Genomic DNA, 6000 nt, shown 5'->3' on the forward strand with positions numbered 1-6000 from the left:
TGTTATACGGATACACGCCCCATATATACGACTCGCTAGAAATTGTCAACTTATTTGGTTCGACAGACAAATACAAGCTATAGTGAAATCTTAAGTTCTTAACTAGCCATTGTTGATTATTGGTCTTTTTGTTCTTGTACGTTTAAACAAGACCCGGCCCCGACAATATTTACCACATAGTCTTTTCTGGCTGGCCCCGGCCTGGAAAAGCTTTGTTAGATGCAATAAATCACGGAGCTACAGAGATATGAGTAAATCCAAAGTAAACAACAGAATAACTTTTACCCCCAACAGAGCTAGCTAGGCTCACTATCAGAATCACACCATCCTAGCTTGGATCAGTTAACTGATCGAATATGAGCTGATGAAAGTTACTAATTACCCTCTGGTCGGGTCTGTAAGTCTGTTGTTCTGGTCATCTGAGTCTTGGTCGACAGGTCGATGATCGATGATGAGTTGGGGGACTCTAGCTCTTTTCATTCCAGGAAATGATGATGGCAGTTGTCTACGTGTGACTCGCAGTTCCATTTTGATTTCCAAAAGATTTGTTTTGCTCATCATCTCCATCTGGGTTCCCTAGCTAGCCTTCTGGTTGCAGAATATACAATTTGCGCGCCCAATGGAATGGATGGGATTCTACTGTACACAAATAACATATATTCTAGTCAAAACCCTAGCCTCCTAGACATGCATGCATCCAAGCATCCAACTAACAACCTCTACTATTCTCTACTTCTTTTACTTCTTTTTCAGTTTTGGCGGTTGGATATGTGTTTAATTTAGGGTTTTGCACTTTTGCCTTTTTATTGTTTATCAGTTCTACTGTTTTGGCATCTAATCCGCGACTAATTATGCTGTTCTTCACCTCCATAATTGATGAGTATTAAGTCTAAAAGAAACATAGACCCGCTTAATTTAGCAAAGAAAAACTTAAGTCATTAATTACAGTCTGATCGCATATATTGACCCATGCCATGCCAATTAACATGAGAATAAATCATGAGATCTCGGGGCAACGTGCGTGCATGAAGTAGAAGTTCTCAAACCAAAGCTAAATAAGTTTTACGAGGATTCGACTCGATCATCAGAATGACCAAGTATATTTTTATTGGAAATGCATGAATAAGTAATGCATAAGTGAATATCAACTGTATATGGAATCAAAACCGTACGTAGAGGAATCAAAGGTTATGTGATGAATATGCAATATGAAACAAGAAAATAAAGGTAAAAAAGAGGCACGTACGTAGTTCCGATCAACACAAGATTCCTCTTAAGAGATAACGATTTTTAGGGTATGAAAGATTAGAGAGATCGACTTGTGGACACCCCCATATATTTACATGACATGAGTCATCGATTAGTTTCAGTCTTTAGCTTAATTAGCTTGTTATTCGAACTAACTATATTAAACAATGAATGTTCTGATGCATTACAGTATTTTCTTTTCGATTTTTTTGAAAAGAAGTATTTTCTTTTCGATGAGGTTCTCCCTCCAACTCCATTATAGTATTACTATTATCCACTTTATGTTTGTCCGATCTCCTATATTATATAGCTGTGGAAAAACACCCATCAAGATCCAAATTTTCAGCCATTGAATGAGCACGTAATGCTTTATATGATGATTCTGATGAGGTATTTCGTCCCCATTTATATTTCTTTAACTTCTTTATCTAATGGTGGCGATTGGTGAATGATTTGTTCAAACCTATTAGATGTGTCGGATAATTGACTCAAAGAACAAAGTTATATATGATTAGAGAACTTGAGAAGCCTAAGAATATTTTACCTAAAAGTTTAAACTTTGATCTTATAGTTTAGAAATTAAACTTAGAAAAAGAATTCAGATTGGAATTCCCATTTCAAGTGTCAATTGAAGAAAAGATTAAGTTCTGCGCTAATCTAGAAATTAAAGGTACTTATCTTTTTGGTAAACAGGCATACTTTGTGTCACTAAGAAACACTTTATATATCATTCGTCAAATTTGTTACCTTCAACACGTATTAGCTATATGATCAAGATCATATATTGGAAACCATTTTCAATGACCTAATGTTTCACGGGCAGCAAATTATAATGTTGTGTAATCTCTAGTGTAGTACTCGAAGTCATTTTACACATGCATGCAATTGAGTTTATTATAGTTATGAGTTTTGTTGCCTAATGAAGCTAGCTATATATCCAACTAATTTGTCCCGATCTCGATCCTTCTCTAAGAAACTACACATTCTCTCTCTAGATTAAACAATCTAGTAGTACGTACAGCTCGATTTCAATATATATCTAATTCCAAATCAATCTAATCGGATTTAGTCGAGAATTTGCAAACCATTATTATTATTGGTGGTACTCGAGGGATAGCTTATTTTATAATTAGGGATCGATGTTTAATGTTTACTCAAAGTACGTACGTACGTAGTTGTGTTACACATGCAATCATTAAGTTAATTAGAGAATTAAGACCGATCGACGTCCCCTGAATAACAAGCTAAGCATCGATCCATACCTAGCTAGCTATAAAATAAAAATGAAAGATATATTAGACTAGAAGCAAGGTGATCGATCGAGCCTAAGCTTCTCTCTTAATAATTTATGCTCTGTTGAAAGAATTTACTTTGATGATGTGTCTTGACCGAATCTTCTCCTTATTAGACTAAAATATCTCTTAGATCTCTATCCCTGATTTACAGGGATTCTCTATGTAAATCACTGTAGTAGACATTTTCCACTACCAGGACAAGCACTTTAGCCGACGAAAAAAGTTTCGTCGGCCTGTTAGCTTAATTCGTCGGCTAAGATCTTAGCCGACGAGCCTTCGTCGGCTAAGATTTCGTCGGGAAAAGGTCGTAGGCGAAGACTTTAGCCGACGAAACTAGAAGACGTCGTCGGCTATAGTCCTAGAGTTTAGCCGAAGAAAAACATGTCGTCGGTTTTTTTCCCAGACTTTAGCCGACGAAACATTTAAAATATTCATCGGCTAAAGTGTGTAATAAAAAATTAAAAGAATAACTATAGCCAACGAAATATAATCTGTTTCATCGGCTTTAGAAGTGTTTAACCGACGAAACATTCCATAATTCATCGGCTAAACCTTATAAAAAAAATTAAAAATACTATAGCCGACGAATTATGGCGTATTTCGTCGGCTATAAGTCCATTCTAGTAAAAAAAACCCGAAATTTCTAAATTACCATTCCAAGCAAGCTGCAAAATACACCAAAAGAATTCCATATAACCAACAACAAGCACATAAAACTATATAATTCATCAACTACACAAAATCTAGATCGTCTAAATTAATATCCGCTTTTGGGGGCTGCTGCGGAGGTTGCGGCGGCTGGGGTAACGGTATAGCCGTAGGCATGGGTGGAGCCGGAAGTCCCTGAAGCTGGGCAGCTGTAAAGTCCTGCATGTACTAGAACATCTGCCGCTGCTGGGCCTGCTGGATGACATGTATCTCGGCAGCATAGGCTGCCTACGCGGTATTATAGGTTGCCTGCGCGGCATTATAGGCTGTCTGCACGGCATTATAGGCAACCTGAGCAGCTTGTTGTTCCCGTAGTCTCTGAACTTCCGACTCTAGCTGAGTCGTCCTGATGGTCGTGGTCCTGCTGCTGGTCGAGGCTGCCTTTCGTTGAAATCCTGGAGTGGTCTTCAAGACCCCCTCGCCCTTCTTTCCTAGACCCCGGCAGTAGAAGTTGTTTGCTCGCGGTGGGAACGCTGTGCCCATGATCCTCGCCCCAACTGTCGGATCCGAAGTGTCGATCCGGGACATGGCTTCAGACATCTCTTCCTCCTGCGTGTCCGGTCATGTCTCCCTCACTATAGCACTCATCACCTCGTCACTAGCCTCTCTCACCTTCGCCTAATTGAATAAGAAAAAAATATTAATTAACATTTTGACATATATATAAGTAAAATTAAAAATTTAAAACATAAGATGACTTACAATATCCTCCTAGGCGTCAGGATATGCCTTCTCGTACGTATAGACGTACCGGTTGACTTATGGATGTTCCCTGGCCACATTGTCCATGAAGACAGCGAACGGTCTAGAACCGACATGATGGTTCCTTGTGTTGCGTTGCCGGTTCTGAGCGTTCGCCCGGGAAACGGCATTCAAAGAAAAAAATAAACTATTAGTAAAATATTTAAAAACGCACGTACTTAATGACAAATTAACTAATTAATTTTTTTAAATACCTGTTTACGAGGGTTGTTGAATTCTGATGTCAGAAGCCAACGCCACTCGTACTCCCTGTATTGGAACTCAGCAGGGGTACCAGAACGTGCGTTCTCGTGCATAGTCCAGTGGGTCTGCAACTCGTTCTTCCACTCCTTGTACCTACAGATACAACATAAATATTAGAAATATTATTAATATCACATACAATTTTGTTTTTTCATTAACTTCCCAACGTACCTTCCCCCATGCACAACGTCCACCCAGCTGCTCTTCAGGTGCTCGGGAACCTCAAACAACACCTGCATTTAACCATTTATTATTTTAGTTTTTCGAGAAATCAACAATGTAATACATAATATTATTGAGGCATTTTGTAAACTCACCGACATTGCGTTATGGACTATGTCCTTAACCTCCTGCGGGACCTCGCCCTAGTCTGACCACAACATAGGGACTCTATCCCTAATGAGTGCTCCCACGCGGCCGGAGTACGTCCTCGACTTCCCACCCGATACTATGTCGCCATCCCCGTCAGTACAGATGACGATCCTCCCTGAGGTACTGACGATCTTCTCAAGAGCCTTCCCTGTGACGGGGCCTCTCTTCTTCTTTGCCGACTTCGCTTCGACGGTGCCTATCACATGATAAACCAAATTGATTATTAAAATCAGAGAATTATAAGAAAACAAATCATTCATCTTTCATTACCTGAGGGCGATGCAGCAGACGCGACGGATTCCGTCTCTGTCGCCGATGATGATACCTTCGCGGAAATAAGAGGCGTATCAAAAGACACGAACCGGTACGCCGCTGATGGAGCCACTGGCGGGGGCAGTGGATAAATCGGCGTCCCTGAGCCATCGACTGCAGGTAAGGCCGGTATCATCCGCGGAAAGAACAGATGAGGTTGCGGCATCTGTACCCCAGATGACCCACTATCCGAAGAAGTAGGACCCGAAGTGGGCGCCCGGTGTATCTTAGGCATACGGGGTGCAAACACCTCCGTCTGGGTCTGAAGCCCCAGCTGCCTCAAGGAATGAGTGATGCCCCACTGCCTCGAGGAATGAGGGATGCCCCGCTGCCTCGATGAAAGGGGCACCTCCGGCTGCCTCTGCGCCGTCTCTAGAAGGGTCGCACGTCTGGCTGTCATGGGGCCCTGAAACGACGTTTGAGGGTTGCTAGAGGTTCCCTTAGATGATTCGGACCTTTGGCCCTTCGAACCCTTCGTCGATCTAAAATTACCGCTCATCCTGTTTAAAATATTAATTTGATTCAAGGCTGAGGAACAGTGGCAGAGCTAGAAATTTATCATAGGGGGGTTCATATATGAAGTGCCGATCATTATCGGAAAAAAAAAATGTACCGATCATTTGGTTGTATAACTCAATTACTATATCATAAGTTAAAATTGAAAATATAATAACATAATACTAATATTGTCACATCCCGACCCTTATATTTTTACCTTATTTACTAGCGTGATTATAATAAGAATTTTACCGTCTCGATCATTGAGTAAATAGTTTAATTGGTCCCTAGAGGGGTTTCGGGGACGATTATGTGCGGAGGATTATTAGTATGAAGAAAATACGACGACGGTAAAAATAGTAAATTTTAGCTAGAAAAAGGTAATTTTTATTCGGGTATTATTTTTCGGGGTGTTTTTATTTTGGAAGTTTGGGTTATAAATGGTGTGGACCGGTTTGGGGTGTGAGGCCCAAACCCTTTTTCTTTCTCTCTCCCTCCTCCCGATTTTCTCTCCTCCCACCCGATTTTCTCTCTCTACACCCACCGGTATTCCGGCCGTCCT

This window comes from Fragaria vesca, linkage group LG4 (assembly GCF_000184155.1).
Source record: "Fragaria vesca subsp. vesca linkage group LG4, FraVesHawaii_1.0, whole genome shotgun sequence".
In the NCBI taxonomy this organism is placed as follows: Eukaryota; Viridiplantae; Streptophyta; class Magnoliopsida; order Rosales; family Rosaceae; genus Fragaria; species Fragaria vesca.